Source organism: Cottoperca gobio, chromosome 17, assembly GCF_900634415.1.
Source record: "Cottoperca gobio chromosome 17, fCotGob3.1, whole genome shotgun sequence".
Taxonomy (NCBI): domain Eukaryota; kingdom Metazoa; phylum Chordata; class Actinopteri; order Perciformes; family Bovichtidae; genus Cottoperca; species Cottoperca gobio.
Window position 1 is genome coordinate 21,874,596 of NC_041371.1, and position 17,463 is coordinate 21,892,058.

The following is a 17,463-nucleotide window of genomic DNA, read 5'->3' on the forward strand; positions in this document are numbered from 1 at the left end:
ATGTCAGATACGTGAACTGCTGTTACCAGTAAAGCTGCATGTTAAGCTTTTATCCGTTTTACAATACAATGTGTACAACATTTTTCCGGACATAAGCTAGTTTTTTCTCAATTTGTAGAGCACACAACCCTTTACCTAATCGATAACGGAACAGTATAAATAATAGAATATATATAAGTCAATTAATCTTAAATGCATCAATATGTTAAAGGTTAACAATTGTAATTATTTGGATTTTTCATTCTTTAATTTGTTGATTCAATTTATTAAAGTGTGTCTAAATTGTAGGCTATTTCCCAACATGAAGGTCTAAATGCCATTTCAAAGCTCTCTCCACGTTGCCTGGAATAAACTCTGATGAATATTTGTATTTATTGGCCTCGTTCAAATATGATGAGTCTGCTAAAGTGTCATTTAAATAACAACCATGTGTACGTTTTAATGTATAACAGTATATCCTCCGTTTATTTCCACTTGCACAAAGTTTAATAAACCTCAACGGAGGTATTATTTTGAAATTCTTATCCGGAAGTAGTATTTTAGCGGCAGCTGGCTTGACGCTGGTGAAGATCCGCCAGTGTTTTGGTCGGTCCGCCTCTCTCCTCCCGACTCAATTCAGCTGTTCTCGTCGCAAAGCTTCAAGTGGCGGAGCAAAAGGAGAGGAGAGGGGGAGACTGGTCTTACAGAGAAGGAAAAAAAGTAAACGAAATTAAATATTAACACCAACCGTCAGCGGAAAGTGAAAGCGGCACGATTCGGCAGCTTTGAAGTCGCCGCTGGGGTCCATGTAGAGCTGTTATTCACAGTCTATGGTGTAAACACAGAGTGTAGTTGTGACATTGCGTTGTGAGCGACACAGCAGAGGGAAAGGTCTCCTCCCAATCTGTTGACTGATACAGGTTGGCTTCAGTGAAAGGAGACACGGCGAGACCTGACTGTACATTCCCCCGGCCAGGTAAGACAGCCATGTGTCCTTACGATAAACTGTCACATTAACAGCGGACATAATTGCGTTTTTAACTGAAGCAAGAGTTGGTCTCAATCTCTCTACTACTAGACATATTTGCTGTCATTGCTGCCAGCTTTCTCAGTCTTCATCCGTGTGTGCAACACGTAGGTGGCACCACAGCGAATTTATGCCTAACATTGTTTATTTGTCCTTATCTGTGACTGCAGTGACCAAACGCATACATATGAGGCTCACCGCTTCATGAACACCGTATTCAACAGGTGATAGTTTGAGCAGCTCAGTGCTGTCTGGGCCTTCTGCCCTGGTTATTCTCCGCTGGCCCCACCTACTGTGTTTGCCACATAATAACTTACTTTGGAAATCAAAATAGATTATTCAAGTACAGAAAAACACAACAAAAAAAACCCTCCTTCACATTACTCGATTATGCAACAGGTAAAGTCTTACACCATTACCAGTATAATCCAACATGAACCAATTATATTCTGAACCCGTGTGATGGTTGAAGTGGAGGCAGTGGCTGAGATGTTGACATGGAGCAATGAGCATCAACAGCTCTGTTGATGTCCCCCTGGCCATGAGGAGGACAGAATACAGACCGGCCATTGATAAGGCCAACTCATTAGTACCCCATTCACCGCCATCAAAGCCTCCTCTCAACGGCCATCAGCATGAGTGGGTCGCACCACACACTGGAAGCTGAGGATCACACACTTCCTGCCTTCACGCTGATGACAAGGCTTTGGTTTTGGTGTGACACTCATTAGGTTTTATTATGAAGGACTGAACATCTTATCACTGACACTGGCCAAGAGGAAGAGCCTCAGACAAACATGCAGATATGAGCTAGAGCTGCAAAGATTAATCGATTTAGTCGTCAACCATCAAATTAACCGGCAACCATTGTGATAATCGATTGATCGGTTTGATTAATTTTTTAAGGAAATGCTAATTCCAGCATCTTAAATGTGAGTATTTCCTGGTTTCTTTACTCCTCTATGACAGTAAACTGAATATCTTTGAGTCGTGGACAAAACACGACGTTTGAGCGCGTCATCTTGGGCTTTAGGAAAACACTGATCGCCATTTTTCTAGGGCTGTCAACGACTAATGTGATTCTTAGTAACTAACACTTTGATTTACTGATTTAATCGACAGCTTTGTCTTCTCTACAAAGACGCATGCAAAAGCACCACTTTAAATCTTGTGCTTACCAGAGATGTGCTTTTAAGTTTCTAGGAAATAAGTGATTCAGCATGAAAAAAGCATTAAAATGACTAATAGTCTATAGAAATCTTAGCACTAAAAGCAGTAGAAGCAGGGACATGCTGGTTTATTAGAGATCAAGACGATGACGTCCATGAACAGCTGCCTTGTCTAATGCTGTCAGGTCTGATCATGAGCTTGTCTGGTGCAATTCCTCAGAACAAACACTAACTGCCTGTTTTGGCAAAATCGGTATGTTTTTCACAAGAACTGTTCATTTCCTTCCCTCATTTGAATGGATAGAGCAGCACAGTTCCTCCAAATAATTCTCATTGATTTGTGTGTTTAAAGGTAAAAAGGTGAAAAAAGGTGAAACCTTTGACATGAGAGACTCACGTTTTTAAGCTCTCTCTACCAACTTCAGTGGCATGGGCTGCATTTGGAGCCGTTTGAGTAGGTTAGCCCGGATTGCTGGCAGGATTCAACGTGACGTGTGATGCATGTAAATGGATTAGTACCAGGAGGAGGGGGCTAGGTGGTCGAGATGGGAACAATGTCTTGACTAATGCAAGGATTAGATTAGAAACTCCTTGTACAGTTGGATATTGAGGGGAGGATGGGATCTTCTAACTCTGTCTCCATATGAGTTTAGCTTGTTTAACAGTGGATGGTCTGTTGGGATCATGTGGGAAGTGGCACATGAGCCGTAACCAATGCTGTAATACCTTATCCACCAGCCACATGGCTAGTGAATGTTCCCTACATACCATACCTGCCCATAGAGCTGCAACGATTAGGCGACTAATCGATAAGTCGGTTGACGGAAAAATGATCTCCAACTATTTTAATAAATTATTAATCATTTAAGTAATTTTCAATGCAAAAATGTGAGAAGATGCTTTTTCAGCCTCTCAAATAAGGTGTTTCCTGCTTTTCTCTGTTTTATCATATTAAAGTGAAAATCTTTGGGTTTTGGACTGACAGTTAAGATATTTAAAGACATCACCTTGGATTTTGAGAAACTGGGGTGTACATTATTATATAGATAAATAACGATTAATCAAGTCATCAAGAAAACGACAATCGATAATTAAAATGATCGGTAGTTGCAGCCCTACCAATAGTTTTGAGCCCTGTTTATTGGCTAACAGGCTGCTCTGTAGGCGGCGTGCATATCTTCTGACACAGAATGCTGCCCGACTTGATCGGCAGCTCTGCCGACGACTTTTTGTCAAACGGTTTGTTGCAGGAGGAAGATGCAGTGCAGCGGTGAGCCTCCCGTCAGCCACGATCTGTTTCCTCATAGAGCTGCCTGTGGATTCCCCGCAGCTCTTTATTCTGCACAGTTTGTTGAAGTAGGAGTTGGTGTGTGTACGTGCCTATGCGTGCTCGCTTCAGTGTCTTTAGAGTGAACTTATTACTTCCTGACACAGAACTAAAGTATATGTTTGTACCTCATCAAAGAGTACATACACACTCTTACTCATTGAAATACATTAGTTGATTAACAACTATTTTGATGAATTACTGAAATTTATAAATCCAAATCCAAACATTTTCCTCGTATCAGTCTGCCAAATGAGACAATTTGTCATACATGATTAGCAAACTGAACATCTTAGGGCCTGAAGACGAGCTATCTGAAGACGTGGCTCAGTGCTCTGAGAAATTATAGGATCCTTTACTTTTATAAATAGATTAATTTAGAAAAACTACCTTCAGTTTCTTCAACATTAATACATAATTTAATAAGTTGCAGTCCTAAAATTAATTGGATATTTTTAATTAAGTTTTCAATGTGAATATTTTCAGCTTGTCTGTGTTATTATACATAATAAACCATAGTAAGTATCTTTGGATTTTGGACTGTTGGTCGGTCAACACATTTAAAGATGTGACCTTGGACTCTGTGATAGACAAAACAATATATAGTTGATAATAAAATAATCATTAGTTGCAGCCCAAAACAGTTTTTCTGTCCTAAACTATTTCTTTGTTAATTTAACCAAAGAAGTTGTCAATTAATAATAATAATAATAATAATAATAATAATAATAATAATAATAATACATATTATTTGTAAAGCGCCTTTCATAGCTAAAAGCAATCTCAAGGTGCTAGCAATTGATAAGTATTATCTGAACCCAAGCAGAGATACTACAGCTTTACTTAAATGTTTATTTCAACGACTAACCGTATGATCAAAGTATAAGGAAACTAGATTACAAATGTGAGGAGACATTTAAGTTACACTCTCAGGGACTTGACATTAAGGGTTGGCAATATGACGATATACCACGAGTCAATATAAATGTGTCAACCGTCAGAGATTAGGGCAAGATGTTAAACTGATTTCACATGATCAGCAGTAAAATCGCTCTGGTACTAGTAACCTAGATTCCCGATCCAGCATTTTAGGGTGACATTTCCAATCCTGGTATCAGAACAACTCTAGCAGCTATCCCTTCAATATCTCTGGATGTATTGGACTGTTGTCATCAAATCAATGATTATCACGGCAGCATTGTTTTTTTTAACATGCGTTTTGCGCCTGTGTGATTAAGCACCTTCATTTCAGGTCTTTAATTTGCTGGGTTAGCTAAAAAGAGACATTATTATTATCAATAAGGTATCTACACAACTCTGTAGTTCAGAGGTTGTGGACTTGGTGTGTGTGTGTGTGTGTGTGTGTGTGTGTGTGTGTGTGTGTGTGTGTGTGTGTGTGTGTGTGTGTGTGTGTGTGTGTGTGTGTGTGTGTGTGTGTGTGTGTGTGTGTGTGTGTGTGTGTGTGTGTGTGTGTGTGTGTGTGTGTGTGTGTGTGTGTGTCTGTACATGCTCTGCATTGTACATGTTAGTATTGCCTCCAGTGGTTTGCTTGAATTCCACCCTACCCAGGAGCAGATGCTCTGAGGAGTGGTGGGGACATTGTAGATATACAGTCACACCCATCTGTTGGTTTGGCAGCAGAATGACTTGCTTCCATTAAAAACTAAAGGTTACTGGATCCTTTTTATTGGCTCTAAAGCAGAAACATTTTTAGATATAGTTTTATTTTGTGTCCGTTCTGATTTGCATATTAATTAGAAACTGCAGGGAATCAAATGTTATAGCACAATCGTACATTTTTCACTGCTGGCTTCAGGAAGAACTAATCAGGTTGACATGAAGCTCAGATGTACATATTTGCAAAGGCAAGCAGGAAGTGTTGTCATAGCAACCGTCTCAGATAGGTACGGTAGTGTAACAGACCTAATTTCCCCTCAATCCTGTAAATGTGTCAAGAGTTTTTGATTGTGATTTATTGCTATGGGTTATTTTCTCTCTGCTCCCCCTCTGCATTTGCACTGAAGCTTTGTGAGACAGACAGAAAGATAGAACTGGCTATGCGATTACATTTTCATGATTTTATTAATATTAAATCGATGCACTGTGTAGATCAGGATAAAAAAATCCTCAAGATGTAGACGGTGTTTTTATTTCTGATTCCTCTCCTCAGAGGTGAAACATGACCGTTTATAGTTGAATGTTGCGCACATGAGGATGAGGACAGTGTGTACACATCCTGCAGAAACAGAACCATGTAGAGTACAGGCAGGAGCTTAAAGGAACACTTCACCCACAAAATGACCATTTGTGTATTTACTCACGTGTTCCCTTGAATTCTTGAAGGTGACCGAAGAATCCAAAAACACGTTGAACAGCAAAACTACATCAAAATATCCGTTAAACTCTCACACAACTCGTGCAGTATAATCAAGTCGTAAACTTACTACTTCACAAATACATGCATATTCACTAAAACCTTAGAGTTTAAAACAGTTTTGCATTAACATTACTCGTACTGATGAGCCTTATGAAGCGAGAGATTGTTCATGCAGAAGTGTAAAAAGTTGCGACAGCCAAACATCAAGCAAGTGCAACAACACAAGACACCACAAACCAGCCTAATATTACCTAATAATGCAACAGCAAGATGTCCAGTTCAGCGTCTGTCTTGCAGCCTTTTATTTGGTAAAGCTCTCACCAATGACTGAAAGCCAGTCCGAGGTTTTCTTCTTGTACGGCCTGTTGCTCGGTTATTGTCCCCTATTCTCTTCTTAGCTTCCTCCATCAATGTCCTCTTCGGTCTTTTCGGCAGTAGAGGCTGCTGAACCTGACTCCGTTGCTCGCTCGTCTGTCTCTGACTTTGGCACGACACAAGTATCACTCCCTGCCAGCATTCACCCTCCACCCCGGGCCTGAAAACCTCCTCCTCCCAGCGGTCCCTCACAAACACTCCCCGGTGCTCCAAGCAGCACGGCTAACTGAACTAACCCCTAAAGGCCCTGTCACACATATCCGTATGGCGGAAACGAATGCCGGCGTATACGAAATATACGGCAATATGCTGGTGTACGTTGATATAAATGAAGGGTAAGTTGTGATCGTTTGAAGAAGCAGACGATAGGCCAAACACGCCAGACAAACGGCCCTGTCACACAGCTCCGTATGGCAGAAACATGCCGCCGTATATGAAAAGTCCAAATACGTCCAACTTTTCCACAGCGGTGTTGTAGCTGACGTATACATAACGTATACATAACAAATTATTATACGTATGTGAAACCTGTTGATAGCGTATCACTTACTTATACAAAACGTATCAGAGCGTCTGGACAACGGAGCTGGAAAAGTGCCATTTGCTTCACGTCATGCTGATGCTGGAGAACAGAATGTACTCTTGTCGCAGCCTCTCAGCATCCTCCATGCTCTCTGATGCTGGGTTGACGTATTCATCAAGACGTGCTGTGAAGAAGTGAGGATGAGCTACTCACAGGGACCCTATATACAATATACAAACCCCAATAAGCTCCCAAAACGCTAGCTGAACGCTAGCTGTACTGTAGAAACACGTTTAATAAGTTACTGTTGTCAGGGATAAGCTTAACATAGGTTACGAATAGGTTATCAATAAATTGGCTGTAGGGTTCACCGTCAGCCGACGTAAACGTAACGTACCTCTAACGTAGTCACATACATATTCACGTATGTCTAACACAGTGGCGGGCCGTGCATTTCCCACCTAGGCCTTCAGTGATGTCCTACACAGTCCTACCTGAATTATTCCACCTCTTAATACCATCATTATGACGTTGTAATTATATCTGCGACCAAATCGATCTCTTCTCCTCCTTCAGCTATTGTGGGTTGAAAAAAAACAGCTTGTAGAAATCTAAACTAGCGCGTTCAAGGTCAGTTGCTAGCTCTGCATAGCTCCGCCTCTCAATAGTGCATATCCAATCAAAAGACGTGGGCGTGCTGACGTTATCGTACGCCTTCTAGCTGGCCCCGGTGTCCCCAACTCAAAATCTGATTGGTTAACGCCACAGTTTTGTCTTTCACTTTAAGGTACAGGCGCCCGCACTGTTGATTCTGAAGGCCTCAGGGCAGATTTCGTGGACCCTGGCAACACATTATGGCTGAAATATGATTGGATAAAAGCTCTAACATAAAGGCCAGCCCTCCAACTCTCCATCTGAGACTGGAAGCAGCGCAACCAAGAGGAAAGCTATGAAATGAAGAGAATAGACTATGGGGAATAATTTAATACATATTTGTGGAAAAAATATATAAAAATGAAATGTATATTCTGATGATGTTTAGGCCAGCAGAGAAGGCCTTGCTGGTCCTGACGGTCCGCCACTGGTCTAACGTAATTTATGTGTAACTTCTGCATAATTTATGAAGCACACGTTGGGTACGTCCGAAAACTTTGAACACACTCAAAATATTTTAACAGACTCAGCGTTCAACAACTTACCCCAGCGTAACACAGCGTGTTCTTAACAAATACTACTTATACCTTACCTTATAACAACGTAACCGTTCACCAAAGTTGCATCGTGTAATAACGGGTGTTCAGATTGTGACAGACAGACACTATGTCTCACGTCAGTGGAGCTAAATGATTTTGAAGTTATTTTAAGATGAAATAGTTGTATAATGTTGCTTTTAAGTAATAACTCATGACAGCCTAGGGCAGGGGTGCCCATAAGGTTGGTCGATCGCGAGTGTAGTGCGGGTAGATCGCGCACCGTTAAAAAAACAAAACGTATATATTCACCCAACGGAACCCCGCGCCCCCAGAAATTCAAGTTTTTTGTTTTTTTTTCTTGCCTTGCGCATTCACCTCCTCCGCTCTGTTTCGCTCCCACACACACACCTACAGTCAGGGACAGAGCGGTCAGATGACGGAAATGTAGCAATAGATAAGAGGTGTTCCCTTTGAAAGATTGTCCACTGTGCAACAAAAAATAGAAAAAGCTACAGGGGGGTTGCTCTGGCTCCTGAGCCGCAGGTTGCAGATATAGACCAATCACATTTGACTGACCTGTAATAACTACATTTATTACATAAATAACATTGTACATAACGAGTGTAATAGAAAAGTTATTTATTTGTGCATGCATATTAAGAACTAATGTTATTGGTGTAAAAGGACCCCTTGCAACGCAGAATAATACCTTTTAAAACTATCTCCAAGCCTACAAATACACAGTGACATTTCAAGACTTTATTGGTTCAGGTTGTTCCCGAGGCTTCAGTTTTCTGCCAGCTGTACACAGCTGTTCATCCTCAACTCTGATTGGACAGAGAGAAGGAAGCAGATAAGATAGGTGTGTTTACAGTGTAAACTATGTTCATGGTTGAAGTTCCTTGTCGACACTGATCTGAGGTTAGATCTGCAACTGTTTTCCAACTGTCAAGGTCAGCATTCATGAACAACTTCACAGTGTGCAGTTTACAGGCACAACGGGTGAATTCGCCTGATCTTATAATACAATATGATATAATATTTCACACAAATGTAAACAATGTTTTCTCTACCAACAAAAATCCAAACACAAGATGATTAGTGATGTTCCCATACAGTGAACACTCCCATATGTTCAATTCAGAAGCAACCAGTGCTGAAATGATTCGTCGATTAATTAGACTTCAACAGAAAATCAGTCTCCAGCAAGTTTTATAATCAATTAACTGTTTGTCATTTTCCATGCAAAATGCTAAACTACTGCCGGTTTTAGCTTCTTAAAAAGTGATGATTTGCTCCAGAGAAGATATTAGGCTTGTTTGAGAAGCATGCATTGCATGATGGTTAAGTATTTTGTCCAACATGCTTTGGAGACTCAACTGTGTAAGACATGGGAATCTCGCAGGACAAAGAACACAGGTTTAAAAAATTTTAAGCAAAGAGCCACGGGTCAGATTCGAACCCGGGCCGCTACTTGGGTCAAGACTCAGCCTACATGGGTTTGGTTCAACATGTCCAGCTCCATACAATAATATTGGGATTTCTATTGCATCTACTTCCACAGCTACTTCTGCCTTTGCAAGTCGAGTGAAGTTAGCTCCAAGCTGTTCGACTTCAGCGTCGCTTTCATAAACGTCCCCCGACTGCTCTCGTCTCCTTTAAGGCGAGCCTAAAGGTGTGAAAGTGTGTCCAAACAGAGAAAAGCAGGAAAACTCCATGTTTGCATTTTCTCACATTTTTGCATGAAAAATTCCAAATAAAGATGAATCATTTATCAAAATAGATGGCAATACTTGTTCTGTCGAACGACTAATCGATTAGTCGGCTAATTTCAGCTCATAACTCCAACAGAAAACATATTTCAGCTTCACAGGACAGTGTGTGTTTCTGTCCATAAGGGCAGTGGACAGAAGGAAGAATAAAGTGTTGTATATAGATCAGTGAGACAATAAGAAAGTCTATCTTTCGGCCCATTGTCATTTTCAACCTGCCACATGCAGCAACGTCTGTGAGCCGTCCGTCCACCTGCTGTTCAACCTCACTTTGTGATTGTGGAGATGGGAGGGGCCACAGGCTGCTAAGGATTGAAAGGAAAGATATATATATATATATATATATATATATATATATATATATATATATATATATATATATATATATATACACACATTTATCTCTGTTGCATTTCTACAAAATCATTACAGGAAACTTCTCAAAAAGAAAAAGAGCAACACTCCTAAGAGATCAGCATGAGGGGATGTTGTGGTAATGTCACAGGAGTGGAAGATGGTTGGCAGTGTCATAACCCAACAGATATCTGTAGGAACTAATGAATAGTATCTCTCTCAGAACATCAGGCCTTAAAGCACATGTTGTGGCTTCTGCTTTGAGAGCTGTGTGTGTGGGTTTTTAAATACTTTACATACTTTGAAGTCAGCCCCTCAAGTAGTAGAGGAAACACTGGTGCTTTGTGTGATAACCTTTGAATAGATTCTGCATGAACACTTTGTTTGGTGTTTGCATATTTTCAGAATCATGGCAAGCTGACTAGGTTTAAGTAGAAGAAAGCAAAAATACTAAATACTGCGTAGAACTGTATTATTTGGTACAGTCGTAGAATGATATAGTAATTGTCATCCACACATCTGCAGTATCTTCTTTTTGCCACATGGTGGTGCCCTCTCCTGCCTCCCTCGAACTGCTGGTTGCTTAAAGAAGGTTCAGTGGCCCCTTCTTCACAAAGGCAAAGATAATATGACACAGAGACTTTAGTGTGCTTTCAGTTAACACTCTCTCTCTCTTTTATTAAACTTGTCCATTACACTTCGTCATTTCTTGTTATTCTCACGAGAGAGATAGAAAATGTGTGTGTGAAAGCTCAGATAGTGTGTGTGCACCCCTGTACTGTATATCATGTTCCTGTCTGGATCATTTACTGGAAGGACTCTACAGTAAGCAACACAAGCAGTGTCACTAACGAGCTTCACTCTGCATATGATCTTCTGTTTGCTGTAACCTACCTGCAGTTACAGTGCAGGGCTCGACACCAGCAATTTCCTGGTTTCCATGCCAACTAATTTTTAGCCTTTAGTTGCCATCAATGGTATCCACTTGTAACAAATAGGGACAGAAAACATGCAAATAAATCTATTTTTAATATTTGTTGCATGAGTCTTTTGTTAAATGTTACATCTTTTATGTTTGGTTCCTGTTACTGTAATAAAGCTTTTATTCTTTTATGTCGCATTTAAGTTTATTTAGCTGACCTATAAATGTATTTGATTTTAAATACTCAAAATATAAGGTGACTAAAACATGGCAACCATAGTTTCAGTTTTGTCAAACTAAAAGAAAAAAAGATATGTTTGCCAAATGTAATGTTCTTAAGCAATTAACAATAATACAACATTTACATCTATTATTTGGAAATAATTTTTTTTTAATATTCCCCCCCCCCCACCCCCCCAAATGACCTATATTTTGTGATATAGTATATATTTTTATCTCCATGCATGCATCTCATAATAAATATACTCAAGGTCTATAAGAGGCACATGATAAGCTCACCTAGTATTACAAAGTTTCCTGTATAGTGGAATTTGTAGGAATGTAATGCAAAGCCAACTGTGGTTGGACTGGGCTTTGAAGTGTTCCCACTCACAGGAAGACACACCTTTTGACACTAACTCTGCTCACTTATGTTATTTCCTCTGACATACAGTGCACAGCATTTCACAAGAGAGTCCTGCCGGCATAAAAACGCTTCCTGTCAGACAGGAATGGATATGACTCCCTTTGAATGTGTTAACATGTCCTGGGTATGAACAGGTTGACATTGTTGGTTCAGCAGTTTCGTCCATGGGTATCATTTGTTCAGATATCTTGAGGTGAGAGTTCAAGGGACCCCTGTGAATATGGCCATGCCAGTTTTTGTCTCATCAAAATGTAGACTTACTTCGGAGCATTATTTAGCCTCCTTCCAGACAAGCTAGCATGACATGGTTGGTACCAGATGGTTATCTGAGCCTGCTTCAGCCTCTGAAAGACAATAATACCAACCGAGGACGCCGGTGTCCTGGGGGAGTAAGGGGTTAAAGGCTCCAATTACAAATGAATCATTCATCATAACATTTATTTATTGTGTGTGTGTGTGTGTGTGTGCTGGAGAAACAGTGTCACTTTGATGGCCTCTTTCATTTCTTTAGCGCCCTTTATGAGTCTATGGGGAAGTTGGCTGGCACCACAAACAAAGGCCTTCCTCACTGAGGCCTAGTCGGGACTCTGGAAAGGAGCTCGACACCTGTGGCATAGGGCTCACATCTACAAGTGTGTGTGTGTGTGTGAGGAAATAAATTGTACTCCTTTTTGTCGCCTCAAAGTCCTTGGGCCCCAAAGTTTTTGTCCGATGCCACACTATGTTACTGTGACTCAAACAAGCAGAAACAGGTGTCCAAGAGATGCACAACCCCCGCCTGTCTCAGTGTCTCCTTGGTAAAAAATAATTCACTCACATTGACGCACATTAAAGAGCTTTGTTTGACTAATTTATTATAGAGTCATGGAGTATGTTCTGGTGCACGGTGGAACAAGGCCTCACATTTTGTTCAGGAATGGTTATCGTACGGTGGTTCCTTGTGCAATTACCTCTCTGGTCTGTAACAAATAGGCAATGTTCCCTTTGCACGGGCTTCTTATTGAAAAACTACACACTTATCTGATTGTGTGAAACATTAATTATGTTCTTACCAGGAGCAGTCAGCCTCATAATCTGCAATTCAGACATTTCACACTGACTCCGTTTGGAAGAAATGATTACATCTCTGAGTAAACACATCCCTATATGTTGGAGACTTTACCACAGTAGAGTTTTGTTTTCCACTCTAGCTAGCAGCTTTCTGTGTAATATCCTGTATTGACTGTTTTGTTACTTCAAACTAGGGCTGCACGTTATCCTGTCAGCATCGACATTGCGACATTGCAGTATGTGCAATGTCAAGTAAAGAAAATGAACTCAAACACGTCATGCTACACTTGTTTTGCTGCTAAATACAAAAGAAAAGACTTACACGGTTCTCACTTTCCATGACTAATCTACAAGAGAAGTCTGTCTGATAGAAAATCATTTACTCCCATTTAAGGGTTTTGGATACACAGAGTTTGTTGCTAGTGAATCTGCAAGCACAGCAAACCAATTCATTAAACAACCAAGCAGGCCCGCTAGTCGTTGACCACAACCTGAAAATGATCAAAAAATCTCAATGTCAGTTTTTTCCCAATATTGTGCAGTCTTACTTCAAACCACTTGTATGAATGAGACAGCTGGACCGAGCGACCTCAGAGTTGACCTACTTGCGCTGAGAAATAGATGGAGCATGAAGGGAGAGGAAGTAAAGGGAGACGGAGGGAGGATGAGGAGGAGGCAAACATTATTTGTGAGGGATTCGGGTGGGCTGCAGAGGAAGTGGCCTCAGTGTGACCCACAGAGTGAGCCTCTTCCTCCGCCAGACATGTCTTTGAAACTGTGGGAGGGAGGAGCAGCCATTCATGTGGTTTCTGATTAATAGTATCTCAGACCTGTGTGTGTGTGTGTGTGTGTGTGTGTGTGTGTGTGTGTGTGTGTGTGTGTGTGTGTGTGTGTGTGTGTGTGTGTGTGTGTTGTGTGTGTGTGTGTGTGTGTGTGTGTGTGTGTGTGTGTGTGTGTGTGTGTATGTGTGTAGTGGTGGGGGATGTTTGTAAGTCAATGTGTCTGTCTGAGAGTCTGTCTGCTCTGTTCTTGATGTATTTAGGCTAATAATTTCAACTTTCATGCCTTGCTGTCTTAAATGTCATATGAACATACTGAAGCTACCTCATTTATCTGACTTGCTTTAATTTGATTAGTTTTTCTTTAAGACTGGAACATGTCTTGAAATGATGCAAGATGGGTGACAGGATTTCACTTTCCCTTTCTGTATCCTCAGATGTTGAAAAAGTACTTTTGACTTTCAGTGGCATGACCGGTAATTCTGGAGTCACATTTTCCATTGAATGTATCTTGACTTTAGGTTCTTTTTGGGGGATTTTGTTTGTATTTTATACCGTTATGAAGTTTTTTGATTGACCCTTTTATGCACTTCTCTTCTTAAAGGGACGCTACACTGTTTTTATACATGAACTTTCACAAAGAGTACTCGGCACATGAAAACATGTGTATAGTATAGTGTCCTCTTGGACTTGGCACTTTTTCAGATTTGCTGTAGGGATGGCAAAGTCTATAAATATCTTACATCTACTTAACAGAGTAGCACAATATTTGGTACCGTCATGGTTACAGTTTCAAATTCAGAGCATTTATATATTAGCAAACTATTTTCTAAAGATGTTAGCTATGTGAAGGTGTAGTGGAGTAATGTCTTATTGAGGTGTGTGTGTGTGTGTGTGTGTGTGTGTGTGTGTGTGTGTGTGTGTGTGTGTGTGTGTGTGTGTGTGTGTGTGTGTGTGTGTGTGTGTGTGTGTGTGTGTGTGTGTGTGTGTGTGTGTGTGTGTGTGTGTGTGTGTGTCTCTCTCTCTCTCTGTGTTGTGTTTATGTAGAAGGACCGGCTTCACGTTAAAGGGATCTTCAAGCACTGCTAATAACGCTGCCCGACCTGCATTGTTGCTGAAATGTAACTGTCCCCTTCAGGTTAACACTGTCAGCTCTGTTGCAGTTGTTGGCACTGTTAGCCGGCTCAGCCGCCTGCATGTTGAGAGCCGTGTGGAGGCAGTGCCTCAATCGTCAATATGCTCAGAATTTTGAATTTAGCACTTTTTAACTGGAAGTGTGCATTTAGAAGGCAGGAAGTTTCTAATGAAAGATTCTAGTTGAAGTTGCATTATGGGAAACGTGGGATCCAGTCATTTTGGACCCTAACCCCGATATTTCAGCTGCTTCAATTTAGACTTAAGTTCAATCTGTCATGATTTTCCCAACTATATAGATGTCTAACACTAAATGGCTGGAGGATCCCTTTATTTGGACCTTATATGGATAAGAGAAAATATAAATAAATTACTTTTTTTGTTGTCTCAGGACAACTTAACACTAGAGGTTATCCTTTCAGTCATCATTCAATCATTTTCTCTGGTCTTGCCTTTTGTCCTGAGCAGCTTCCCGCTCGGCACCGAGCAAGGCCTTCAACGTCACCCGGCCTTGTGATATCACAAACTGATAACTAAACAGAAGATATGAACTGTAATAATGCTGTGCAATGAACCTGTCAATACTCAAATAATGTAATGAATATGCTTTTGTCACAGTGACTGTTGCATATTTCTAACTATAACTTCAAGGAATTGGGCATCAGCACTATCCCCTTTCTTGGACACTTTCCACCCACTTGTTCCTGTTTTCTGAGTGTATGTGTTCCTGCACGGGTTACTCCTCATGCAACTTGTCTCGAGTTATCACATGCAGTAATCTAATGCCTGTCATTCCTGTCCTTGTGTGTTTTGTTCAGAAACGTCCCTTTTATTGCAGATAAGGTCACTCCTAAAGATCTCCCACACTTCCTGTAGGCCTCCGGGTTCTTTTTTAAGATATGAGGAAATTAACACATCTGAGAGGCTGTACAGTTTGTCTTTGTCTATTGTTCTAATAGACCGATGCTTCGGGGCTGTTTATGACTCTTAAACTAAACTCTCGTATCTAGCCCTCTCGTCTTTCTCTTATCTAAGTTCAATACAGAGATGACACACAAGTAAGTGAAACTTCTCAGAGTTGGCGTAGGAAAACGATACCTACACTGTCCCAGCTTGCCTGTTGAACTCTGACCTGTAGGACAAAGTTCAGCAGTTTGTGGACAAATACATTTCACCCTCAGAGCGACGCACTAGAGTAAGCAAAGCTTCTCAAATATCCACCGATTTAATGAGGCAGTGGCAAAACATTGACTAATGTCTCGCGCAACAGGAGGTATGAGCGCTCTGAAATGTGGATGTAGGTGCAGACTCGCTGTCTCTTCCTGTCCCAAATGTCCTTTTCAATCATGCATTTATAGGTGATAGTCATTGTTGGAATGCCAAATAGCTGACAACCTGTAATAACATATACTAAAACAGAACACATGAAAAAACTATAGAAAGGATACTATAATCCTATAGTACCCTATACTAAGGATGGGGGTGTTAAAATAACATGCACTGCACAAGCAGAGAAAAAAGACGTGCATATGAATGGTGTAAGAATACAATAATATATATTAATATAATTTTTGTGATACTGTATCAATTCTCAAAAGCACTATCGATCACACTTGTTTTTTTTGTTGTTATTTCTTTTACAAATGTAGGTTAATGTTAGGTCTTAATAAACCCTGAACAGCAAGTCACTGCAGGGCTCAGCAGAGTGATGATATTCTTTAGTTTATTTTTGAGAAGCTGGAATCAGCAAAACTTACTTATAAACTGATTTAAAATGTCAAAATATGATTGCTGATCGTTTTTGTTTGATTCACTTATCCATTAAAGAACTCATCGTTTCAGCTGTGTTGTACACTAATGTGTATACAGTATGTTTAAAGATGGATTAAACTTGATAGTTTATTGGCAGATACCTTTTTATCCTTTGTAGTTGAACTTCAGCATTGGTTTCCCCCCTTTTGTGACATTAGATGGATGCATAATATGTGGTCCAGCTGTATTGAGCTTTTGTTATTTTCCCCACAATAACGGAGTTTACATTCTTTCATTTCACCAGGCAGCAGTACTGCCTGCAGTCTTTCTGTTTACAGTCTGGTTTGCAGGATTGTTTATGGATTTTCTAGACCTGTGCTGCTGAAGAGGAGAAGATTATTGAGACTTTCTTCAACGTGCTTCATGTTGTCTTCAACATGCATCTGAAACTTGTAGGAGAAAAGACAAGCTGAGCGATCACAGTTCTGGTAGTTTCCACATGGTGTCTCTGTGGCTGCTGTAGTCCTGACGTGTATTTATATGTCTTTGAAGAGGCACACGTCAGCTACAGCAGCTACACAAAGCCTCCAAAGATATCCTGCAATCCTCAACGCAGAACTGTAAATCCATTAGGGCATTCTGCTGCCATAAAAGGGGTTGTTCTTAATATTCTGCTGTTTATTGAAATGCTTTATGATAATGCGAGTCAAGGAACCCCGACGCTTTGTGTCCTCCTAATCCTCCTAATTCAGCTGTACATGCAGGAGTTTGTAACCCCCCCCCCCCCGACAGAGGAAATCATGCAGCCTGCATTTTTCCACCACTAATCCCTTTGTCTGCTAGGGCTGGTAGCTGCTATTTGTTCCACCGCTGACTGATTACACAGTATGTTTCCTAATATTGTCTTCTACCTTACTTCAGCCCTGCAGTGCGAGCCTATTTACAGGATTTAATCTATTGATTCCATGGAATAACATTAAATCGTACGTAATCGATAGACATAGTTTTAATGAACTAATACTACATCTAGATAATAACGTGTGCATGCGTGTTTACCTAAATATCATAAAAGACACATGCAAAT

The 17,463-nt window shown here is 40.5% G+C and overlaps 1 protein-coding gene across 1 annotated transcript in view; it reads left to right on the plus strand.

Annotated features, from left to right (window-relative positions):
- Nucleotides 1-580: 580 nt before the first annotated feature.
- Nucleotides 581-17,463, plus strand: part of gng12a (guanine nucleotide binding protein (G protein), gamma 12a) — a 30,381-nt gene continuing 13,498 nt past the window's right edge. Inside the window, exon 1 of the mRNA XM_029453544.1 lies at nt 581-955. The gene's annotated coding sequence lies outside the window, so the exon portion shown is untranslated. The remainder of the gene's footprint in view (nt 956-17,463) is intronic.